The sequence below is a fragment of the Temnothorax nylanderi genome, unplaced genomic scaffold (assembly GCF_030848795.1).
Source record: "Temnothorax nylanderi isolate EJ_2023f unplaced genomic scaffold, tnyl_v1.0 TNYL_tig0042_pilon, whole genome shotgun sequence".
Taxonomy (NCBI): domain Eukaryota; kingdom Metazoa; phylum Arthropoda; class Insecta; order Hymenoptera; family Formicidae; genus Temnothorax; species Temnothorax nylanderi.
Window position 1 is genome coordinate 233,939 of NW_027249104.1, and position 12,333 is coordinate 246,271.

Consider the following 12,333-nt stretch of genomic DNA (forward strand, 5'->3'; position numbering starts at 1 on the left):
TGACAATTTTGATCCTACATCGTTTAAGCGAACAAATATATCCACGAAAAGTGAAAATCGTGGAAGTTCGGAGAAACGAGAAGGCTGCCGGCTACATGTGGCGAAGAGAAGAGAGAGAAATCAAAAGTTAAGATTTTGAGTAAGTGTAAGAGGAAAAAAGTAGAGAAAGAGAGAGAGAGGGGGAGGGAGACGAGCGTGGAACAGAGGCAAAAAAGGAAGAGTGAGGAACGTGGAGTGAACTGGGGAGAAAGATATTACAAACTCAAGCGAGCACCGACGGTATACGTGTATACATACCAACGCGACCTCACGTACTGGCAATCGTTGTAGCGTGCTAGATCAGCTGTTTCAACGTTGACATTCCTGATTGGATGCGGTAAAGTGACATCGAAACGCTTGAACGCCATCCGCCCGACAACGATCAAGACCTGTAACAATTTTAAGTCACGATTAAGAGCTTCTGTCTTCTTTCGTTTGACTTTATGTTGATGGCAACTCATGTTCGTGGCAACATTACGCTTGCTATTTGTACGTAGCTGCATAAAAGAATCAAGTTGAAACTGAACGAAGAAAAGTCACTTCAATTTAAGCGAATGCACAGATGATTATTTGCATATATTTTGTAGAAGATATATTCTCAATATCATGTATATATATAATTATTTTAGATAAATTAAAAATATACAACATTTGATTGTTATATTTGTAATCAGATATAATCACCTGATTTTATATTTGTATATAGCATTTATTTAAAAAAATCTATGTTCCTAATATAGATGTAGAATCTAGTAGAAAATTCACATTGTGAGTATTAGTTACCTGTACTTAATTTATATAGTTGCTTTAGTATAAAACATTTAATAAGAATCAAATAATGATTAAAATACGATTATACAATTGAAAATATATCGATCAATTAATTAAGCCGCCTCCGGTGAATTAATTTACGAATGTTATTTGTTGCTTAATTAATCACTTGGACGTTTATAATGCCTCGGATATGAGATTAATATCTGAATGCATGATTACATTGATATTGTGATTATACGAGCACGATGGGATGCACAATATGTCGGAAAATCGTGGGAAGAGGGAAGGGTGCTAAGTCAACATATCCCAAACAAATACACATAATTCTCGAGTAAAACGCAGTATTGTTATATCATATAAATCGTAGCTTTGTTCTCTATTTATCTGAAATGCAGAGAGAATATTTGGGAACGGAAGATGTTATCGATAAACTATATTAACTGAAACAGAATCGTTACGTCATTAAATATGTTTCGCGTAAAACGATTTGCCACCACTGTTAAATGTAACGGTATCATTAACCGGTTATTAATTATGCACGATTATGAGAAAAGAATATAATGCCGAAATGTTGACAAAGTTCGAGTAATGATGAACAAAATTAGCTAAACATTAGTCAAATTATTATGGTCATGATTGTTACATTGAAATAATTGCGTGTTAAATACGGTCTCTTGCATTTAGCGTTTGAATATCCACGATACTGTGATCGCATAGGTATGCACAACTGTTATAAAAGCAGATATTGTCTGAATAGTGGCAAATATTGATATGTTATTCAAGTATTTACTGATTAGTATAATGAAGGCTATTCTTTCGAAGCATACAACTACAGACTTAAGCCTGCACGGAAAAAAAGAAAATAAGTAATAGACTATCTATAAATTTCACTTGTACAGAAGTCAAGCTTACGTTGATACGCGCATTGTATTGTTCATAAAATTCAATCATAAAAGAATAGTATATTATGCACGGTATACGAGATTTTAGGTAGACATTGTGTTAACTTGCGATTTGCGTTGCGCGGACATGCACGAAGCGCTGATACCGTTGACCCGCATAGTTACCCGTCTTAAAGATTTATTTGCTCTGTAAATGCAATCCGATGTCCCACACGTCGCGGCCGGGATGATTTATGACGCATCCCTTCGAGTGTCGTGCAGTTCATGCAGTGAAATACAGTTTTCGTGGCTGTGGATAACAGACCAAACGATATACCCCGACCTCTCATCTCTCCCTTCTCTCTTCGAGATGCTCAAAGATCGAACTTGGACGGAAATGCGGAGGAACGGAGAATTTATTGGCAACCGGCTTCAGCGATGCGCTAACAAACAGTGAATTGTCCCGTTCCGTATAAGAGCGGACTTCAGTTCAGCGATCTTACAATTCTCCTTATAATGCGGATACGTATTTCGCCGAAATTTCGCCGAACAAAAGTCATAAGAAACTGATTATTTTTTTGAGCAATTTTTCAAATCTGCATGATACAATACATATCGAAACATTCCTCCCATGATACGACAACAATTAAACAGTATTTTAACGTGTGTAATTGTATAATGTGCATATTACGCAATTATTTCTCGTTCGTTTTAATTATTATTATTAAATCACTCCACGTGCATTCCAACGAAAACAATAAAATTATTTGTATCGCACACACACAGAAATCGTATTAATCGTTTACGTTTTGAATCATGCTATTCGCCGATAATGCACGCGGAGATTATAGCTCCCCATGATTTCTGATACACCGTCGCATTTCGATGGAGATATCCCGGATACATGTCATTTGGCGCATTCATTTTCTCGCTTAATGCTCGATATTTGTTGTCGCAATAATTTATGCAAATTACGGATTTCGTTTCGCCTACACACCTATCGCGCGCGTTATCGCTAACGGCGGTTATTGATGCGCGTGTGATATATTAATATTAATATCGTAATAGTGTTATCCGCGGTGTTATGCCCTGTTATACGTATATCTGTAGGAATCGCATCGACACGTACGATAGTGTGACATCTTGCATCGTCACGCGACTCATCGCTGCGATGAACTCCGTAACAGCGGGACAAGTGATCGCCGTCAACCATTGACAGGTTTGCGTCGACCAGTTAGCGCCGACTGTCGATACCTGTCAATCATTATCCAATACAGTACATGCTCCGGTACCCCTTATCCTGCTACTGCAATGTCACGCCTTTACACTCGACGTATAACAGCCCCCAGCAAAGGGGCTGTATTCGGGAATAATTTTCATAGGGAATAATTTTGTTTATTGAGATCTATAATCGTATGTAACTTTTTATTTTTATATTTTTCTAGTTTTTGTATTTTTTTCAGCTTTACTTAATGTTATGTTTAATATCAATAAACAAAATGGTAGCATTCAGTCATATTTACAGAGATAATATAAACAAGTAGAGATAAATCGCGGATCGTAAGTAGTATATGCTGCGAATTAGTCCGCCTGAGAAATACGGAAAAAATACCTGACTATAGTAATATATGCTTATTTTAAAATTAAATTTAGTTTATATTTTCAAAAGCTATTAATTGTCGAACAATTTTAATGCAATATTTCGTACGTGATTGTTATAATAATATAATAATTTTATTTCGTGTGAGATATTATTGTACGATTTCGTCATTAAACTACTTTCATTAATTATTAATTTAATAAGGTTACAGTTGTTAATCCCAATTTAATATAATTATAAATATATTTATTATAATTTCCAATATATAATCAGAAACCATAAAACTACATTTATTGTGCGAAATAATTGCGAAACAGACATCAGCATATGTATCGAAATATAATTAATATAACAAACATGATATATTGATATAATTTATTTCATTATAATTTATTACGCAAAAATCTATGTTATTTAATGTGAGATAATAGAAATATGTTTATAGCTATTGCCATTTAATTATTCTCTTTAAGTATTTAAATTTAGTCGGAATGATAATTCCGCAGCCGCTCGATCGATCGTGCGAATAATATATAAGCGCAATAACATCTAAGAAATAAATCGCGAGACTTGTTACCGCACAGAAATTAGTAGAGCATAAAGTTAATCTCGCTGTTCTTTTTCAGCAGATATAACGGCCGGAGCGTGATTAATACGACTTAAGATGGCCCTTCTCCGCTCAACGCGATAATCCACGCGGACGTCTGACACGCGTGCGGAATTTATTTCGTTCAGCTCTCATACCGAGGGAAAAAAAAGTTTTATGACTAATATGCGATAATGTGCCATCCAATACATATATATTTTCCCGGAGCCTGATAGAATTGGAGACCCGTCAATACCAGCCGCCGCAGATGCCGAGCCGCCTATGTTGTTCCGCCCGGCACTGCGCGGCAGTAAGCGGCCAAACTTTCCTCCTTAGTTAAAGTATCAATATTTTTAGATGGCGCGGCTTTTTCCCTTATACCTGGAATGTTATTTCTTCGGAGATATTGATTTTCTCCTCATTTCAGCCATTCACTCCCGGCAGCTCGCGGTAAATTTCCTCAAAGGGAACGGGCTTTCAAAAGTATCACAGTGGAGACTAAACAAAAATCCTGCGGCTTTATACATGACGTAATTGAATCTTCCTGGAGGAGTTTCGTCATAGAGATGAACGCTCCACATTGTGGCGGGCACTATTTACTCTGCCCGTTTACACATACTAGCGCTCGTATTTTTGGCGGAAGATTATTATTAGTGATATTATTATATGCTTTATTATATGGATATTATTGCACGTATTATTATAGGTTAATCGTAAAATCTCCCTACAGAGGAGATCTTGAGCAAATTCAATATTTTGCAGCAATTATTATATCATTTAATAATATATTACATCTGCATAAACATAAATCAATATATTGTTATCTAATTCCATAATTTAATATAACACAATTGCGGATAAGAATCAATTTCAATTTCAAAGCAATCTTGCTCTCATCTGAAAGTCATTCACAAATTGAGCATTACAACTTAACGATATTTCTAGATACACACATTTAAATAATGGAAACAAGTGAATAAAATAATGTTATATTATATGCTAAAAAATAATTGTGACAAATTAGAATTTTTTCCTTTCTATGCGAGTCAAAAATTGCAACAAAAATATTGCATTTGCTTGAACCTCAGATTGAGGATGCAATCATGTTAAATTTATTGTAAGCAGCACTTGTAAAAGTTGCACAGGTAATAAATATTACTTTACATGTTTTATCTAAAAAGTTTTATCTACAATATGCACGAAATTTTTTGCGTAAGCTTCCAACATGCAAATTACAAAATGCAAGTTACAAGTTTTTTTTTAGACAAAATTTCTGAATTAACATTAATTATATTTTGCAGTACTTAACCATTTGCGGTTAATAGTTATAACGTTGCTGCAGTTTCCAGAAATATTTCTCTTTTGGACTCAAATAACATTTTTATAATAGACGAAAATTATAATCTGTATGTTTATAAAGAGAACAAATGTTAATATCTTTCTATATCGATTTTGTTTCGTAAAACAAATCTTTTTCTTTTAATTTCTTACAGTCAATATCAAATGTATGATAAAGATAGATTTTTAATGAGTTATCTTTGATGATGTTTATTTTCCAATTAATGCGTGGCACGGCGACTTGGGCACGAGAAAAGGGGATGGTACGAAGAGGGAGACAGACAGGCCGACGATTTACAGCTTTCGCCGAGCAAAACAAGCCGAGATGGAAGTTCCTTGGCCGCTGGTATGCGCCGGAAGTAAACCAATTAACCGGTTGCAAGTTTCGCGGAAAATCTGAAACTTAACTCCCGCGATGCTTCTTTCGCCAAATCGTAATCCGGCATTTTGCCCCGCGATGCGCGGCGTTCGTACAGCGTGGCAGAAAGAAAAATACTATCTTGCGGGGGCGAGATAGGGTACTGTCGACATTCGGGCGTCGTCGACGGACGTCGTCGTTGTAGAGGACGGCGTCGATGTCGGCAACAACAACGACGACGACGACGACGACGACGACGATGATGACGATGACGCCTAAGGACGACGAAGACGACGAAGACGATGCCGACGCCGACGCCGACGACGGCGACGAGGAGAACGAGGGCGATTCGAGTGCCTGCAAGCGAATTACGTTGCGCGGCCGAACAAAAACAGCAAATCCGGTAATCTTGTTTCAGACTCGCCGGCGAACTGCTGCGAGTCGTAAGGAGAGCAAACGTTCTACTACTTCTAATTAATTTCTGTTTGCGTGGTAGTGGCTGGATGGAGGAGGACAACTATCAACGGAGATACGAAGTGTCGGAGGGCGGAAGCGAGACGGTCAGATAGCTAGATGGAAGCGCGGAGGTGGCGGGGCTGCGGGATTGACATTCACTGAGCGCGTTTTTATGGGTCCTCGTTAAGACTTCTAACGTGAATTGTCGTCTGCGAAGACCGACGCAAGATTCGAGGCACCCTGTTTTGATGGCCGGCGCTTTACAATGTTACGAGGACTCCGTGAAAATTACCTGTAATGCGATTTAGTTGTGGTAAATGATATATTAGCGACTTAACAATTGTGTGTAATTTAGTAATGTATATAACATATTGTGAGAAATATATCTTTTATCAAATCTTTTAAACTTTCACAATTTTTTTTATATCTTTAAATAAAAATAAAATAAAAGAAATAATTTTTATATAACATTCAACTTAAAATTTCTTTTTCACGTTTTCTTATGTAATGAAGTGTAAGATAAGCAATTTAATATATTATAAAATAAGCTGAAATATGCATATCAAGTATCTTTTAGTACGCACTGATGTTAATATAATGTCTGCTATCACGTGTGTGCAATTTACTCATTTAATTTTTGCATTGCTTTTGAGTAGTCCAAGAAGATCTCCGGTATTATCATATTTCAATTTTATTTTAAATTGGCAGTTTTCCGACACGTTTTTATTATTATACAGTATGCATGTATTTAAAAAACCGTACGATCAACGCAAAGCATCTCACACGTCGATTTTTATGGATTAAAAGTTAAAGTTGTGCAATTAATTCTTATTTCTCGCACCTCGTAATACAGATTGTCGTTTTAAGACAACGTTCACAAAATTGACGATACAAAAGTTTCACCCTAAGCATTGGAATTTCTTTCCAAAAGATTTCCCGCGATGAATAGATGCTGGACAGTATGTACACTCTCCTTGTAGCTTCCGTCCAATATCGTGAATAATGCAACGGACCTGGGTCAATTCGGCAGCATCGAGAGATAGGTGATCTGTGTCTGAGGAGTCGTACGACGGAAGTTACCGTGAGAGAAAAAATGCGATGCAGCTGTGATTTTCAGACAACCTTGCAACCTTGATGTGATTGTATGATTTTATGTAATCGCTCCGAGATCATTTGTACAATTTTATATGTAAATCATAAATTTTATATATGTATATAAATCGTATTAATATAATCTAAAATAGTTTAAAACAATATAGTACAATAAGAAACAGACTAATATAAAGCAAAATTGAAGTTTGAATGGGATAACTAAATGAGATGACACGTTAATTTAATAAAATTATATATAGCTCTCGTTTTTAATGATTTAGTTATAATTATATAAACGAATATTTGTCATACTTATGCAATTTGATTATGCTAATAGCATAGGCTATTGGTGATTATATCAACCGGCAATCTTGGTATTTAAAAGAGAATGCTAGCTTTATCATTAAATAATCATTGCGTTAGTCCATATTTATCCAAAAAAGAGATCCCATTTTGGTTATATAATTATTTATGTGTGTGTGTATATATGTATATTTAAAAAAAATGCAAAATAGCGAAAATATATCGTTTTTATCTTTTTCAAATGTTTATATATATAGATTTTTATTTGCTTTAAATGATTATTAAATACCTTTTAGCAAATATTTGACAATATTTTATAAATTCATTTGTTCAAACACATCCAAAATCTGTGGTTTCAATCTTTGATTTTTTTTACGGCACATATTTCTTCAGTATACGAAATTGTACGATAAATTATTACAGATTTATTTCTCGCAACGGGCGGATATCGGCGGATATTTTACGAAGGAAATCGAGATACAACGCCCAAGCGGGACACACGCGCGCGCTCGCACTGTGGACTATTGTTAATTTATCAAGCTACGTACTGTCGTGCGCGATATGTACACATTTCGCTTTCTCGCTCTCCGTGCAAACGAAGGTGTGTGAATTAACAAGCAGTGATTTGAATATCTACACCGATGTGCACCGTCGCGTTCTGTGTCACTCACGTATATATATATCGTTCATACAATTAGATAAGTGCGTTTGCAACAAAAGCGGAAGCGGAACAATACTGTCCGAGCGAATTCGCGCGCGAGGCGCGGATTCGGCTGTTTAAATGTTTAGCTTCTGATTTTCTAGAGAACATCCCGCGCGAATATTTCACTTTCAAGAGAGAGTCGGTCATAGCTGATTCTTTTTTAAATCATTCTACGCTGCGCCCGGGGTGTTATAATAGCCAGGATTCGCGGGTAAATTTACAAAAGAATATTAAGCGTCAGAGAGTCAAGTACGGAAATTCGATAAGAGCCAGCACGGTCTTGGCTAAACCTTGTCACCTTTTAACTTCCACGTACGCAAACGCGGAATTACTTGGAAATGTTATAGAAAATTCGATATCGTCTGGCGAAGCAAAAGAAAACTTCAGATGTAGACCATAGCTACTATTCCATAAATACGTGAGCGGTGAAAACACGTTGCAAAGGAGTTGCAAGGATGCTATGTAAAAATAATGTTTGTGCTAAAAGCAAAATATCGATTTTGATATGCACACGACATAGTGCGTATTTTAGAATTTAATAGTTATTTCAATTTTATCCTACGAAGTAAAAAATATTTTTCTATCATATAGAGTTTTGTTATATTGATAAGAATTCTGTTTATCAAATTACAAACTAAATAAAGTTGTACTAAAATAATTTTTGAACTCTGCTAGAAAAATGTTATCGAAAAATGTATTAATAGATAGATATAATAAATCAAGGAATATATAAACGTGTGTTATTTTTAAAAAATACAAATGTCAGAAAAAAATTAGTTACTAAATCAATTTTATTGGTAAATCCCAGTTGAATTCGATAATGTATTTTCACGATCAGTCTTCCATTACCAGCATCTAACAATTGTGAAATATTGTGTTTACGTCACACGTATAAGTTATGATGGGTTTGAAACTTTGCATGACGAGCAGAATCGTGAAAGTTATAATCAATGCCGCTGCGGTCTTCTTTACAATCCGCATCTTTATACATACTGTATTCCTAGCAATTTACTAGCGCACCGCCGCGCCGTAATGAGGTCATGAAATGTAGATACATGAAATGTAGTTATGAGAGATACACTCGCATAAAACTGCCTTCCTGAGAAAAGTCATAGATTTCGTACAGACGGTTACACACACATGATGAAACGCTGCATCGGATCAATACTATTGGAATGCTCCGTAAATGTCACTGAAACTTTGAGACAGAGAGTAATGTGATATTTTATTCTTGCGTTTGGTTTTTGCTTACAAAACATGTCTCTAATCTCTATACGTGAAAATTTGAGACTGAAAAGGATTTCTTTCTTACGTGACAGTCGCGACAGTACGTTTTACTTATCTTTATTTTCACTTCTGTATAATAAATGTTTGAAAAATACAGAGAGCAAAAATAAGAATTGAAAAATAAGAGCGCAATTATATTATTTCATTATATACTGTTATACTAATTTAAAACAATGCGTGTTCTGTAACAGATAAGTTTTGAGTTGATACTTGAGAATTCACTCGTACTAATACAATTATTTTGTCAGCGAGTGCGCGAAAGTATTTTAGTTTCATAAAAAAATTGCTTTTCAGAGCATAATCACCTGCAGTATACACGATATAGAATAAAACTGCCCTTAATGGCGAATTTATGAAGCATTCTCTTAATTAGTCATTAAATTTTTATAGGTTTATAGTAATTTTTTTATGGTTCTCAACACGAGCTGCATCATAGATTAAATTCAATATAGGATATGTCGAATGTGTTGAGTGTTGAGTGCATTACTCTTGGGAACACACCCACTTTCCAAGACATAATTAATAGGCAAGTTAGCTTAAGTAGATCCCGGGTTAAAAGACAACACATCCATTAACCATAGTCTCCGGGATATCCTGTTCTTCGATACTCTCTGAGGGGAGATTTTAAGGAAAGTTTACAGTATTTTATACACTTAGCGCTTATCTTACCTCTCATTAGTCTCGATTCTACATTTTATTGATTCTACAATAAAAAAATTATATAAAATCAATGTGCTTGTGAGGTGTGTTTTGTATTAAAAAAAAAAAAAAAAAATGTTTCTAAAAGAAATTACGTCATTATCTTAGCGCATCATATATTCAATGCGTTACCTAAACTTAGATTTGTACGTAATAGAATTTTTTGTTGTATTCAACGTTACGAAGAATGCGCTAGGCAAGAGAGGCCGCGTGCATTCGCCGTTTTCTCGCGGGAAAATTATGCAAGTAGTACGCGTTATTGCCCTTTAATACAGGGCTATTAATTTGCGCTCTACGGTCATTAGCCACGTTCCACGGCGGTGTATTAACTTCAGACGTTCTTGATACATGCACGTCGTACCAGACGTGATGAAAGACGTGCAATCTGCTGCCGCACTAATGTTGCTGTCAGATGCCCAGGTGTTGCTTGACCCGTGTAAATCGATCTCAGCCTAAATTGCATCGTTAACCACTCTATCGCGCGACTGCGTCTCGCATCACAGTTCATTTCGCTCGATTTGTTGGCACGACATTATAGTTTAGAGATTGTCCCTCCTCTGATCATTCTGCTAATATAGGTCTTATTCCATCGTTAATATAGGTCCAACTCCTTCGACATGATGAATAAATAGCTGCGACACGATGCGCGAATACAGTCAGATTTCTATTTGAATTAATTTCTAAATTCTTTTGTAAAACAATTTTTTGAAATACGATTTCTACACACATTTAGAGATTACATATATTGATGTTTAAGAAGATAATTTTCAGATTTAATGGAATCTAACTTATAAATTCGTACGGTATAAGTTCTGTATTATCTATTTATTATTTCACTAGAAATCTTGGTATTTATCTGCTCAGTAACTGCTTGTCATGCGTCCCTCATTATACGGCTTCAACGAGGAGAATGCTCTTACCAGGGCGTCGGATGCATCAAAGTTTGTCAGAACCGATACACGTTGATCCGGAATTGATTATGGAAAATTGGATATTACGCCGATATTAGACTGTTACCTGAGTTTAGGCAAGAGTAATTACTGATCATCGACGGTGCGCAGTTATCGCCTACCGTTCGCACGCCCATGCGTGGGTGCACGTGACGCATTTGCATAACCGCACCGTGGTAGGGATCGCACAAAAACTCCTGCTGGAAAATCCGTTTTTTTGTTAAATCAGTAGCTGTTCGCTCTCAGTTGGCACGGTTTCGCCCTACCTTTCTCCCTTTATGGGGCAATCGAAACGAATTATCGTGCGAACTTTCAATTGGAAATTTAAACCGGTTACTCACTGGCTTCAGCTTCCCAATTCTGATCGCAGATTGAGATCGTAAACTCGAGATAATTGGAAGGTTAAATAGTACTTGAAAAAACGGATAAATCGCCAATTTCTCCGAATCTCTAGTGGACTATCGCGATTCAAAGAAGTGTCGACGAATTGTCTTAATTACCTAATGTAAGTCAAGCTCTAACTTTTAAGTTCTTCTGTAAATTTATACAAATATGCAAATATGTAATAATGTATTCTTTAGTGTAAAGAATGACAAGACAGGATTAAAAGTTATACAAATTTATTTTTCTTTACATTGGAAAAAAAAAATTGTTTCTTCAAATTGAGCAAAATTAATTAAAATTTATTACAATAACAGTTTTGTGATAAAATTATATAAATTAACATTTATATACGCTTTGGAACTTAAATATAAATTAATGTCATGAATTAATGACATTATAAATCTCTCTCTCTCTCTCTCTCTCTCTCTCTCTCTCTCTCTCTTTCTCTCTCTCATAATAAAATAGATTTATAATTAATTATAAATTTGAATAAAATGAAATGACAAAATGTAGGTATATCTAAAATTATATATGAATTCTAGATTAAAATTAATCAAAATTCTATAAATATCAATTCGTACTTCATTTAACCTTTTTGGAATATAATTTGGTTTCGTTGTAATTAATTTGTGTAACTGTAAATAATGTATGATTGACATGTATAATAATCACAATGTTGTACATATATTGTATTATCGGAGTTAATAAATATATTAGTTGTTATTGTCATATTTAACATTATCTTTACAATCCCCATAAAATCTTATGTACGTAAAATTGTGCATTTACTGTATTTCCCTCTCTCTCTCTTCGATTCTATATCAGTCGTAGCAATTGTCGAAAATCGTACTTTTACACCAAGTGGCAATACATCGATATTTTG

General features: G+C 35.2%; 1 long non-coding RNA gene across 1 annotated transcript in view; it reads right to left on the reverse strand.

The window, feature by feature from the left end:
• Window positions 1-297: 297 nt before the first annotated feature.
• LOC139771642 (uncharacterized) overlaps window positions 298-12,333 on the reverse strand; it is a 118,554-nt gene continuing 106,518 nt past the window's right edge. Inside the window, exon 4 of the long non-coding RNA XR_011717943.1 lies at window positions 298-428. This is a non-coding gene — a long non-coding RNA (uncharacterized lncRNA). The remainder of the gene's footprint in view (window positions 429-12,333) is intronic.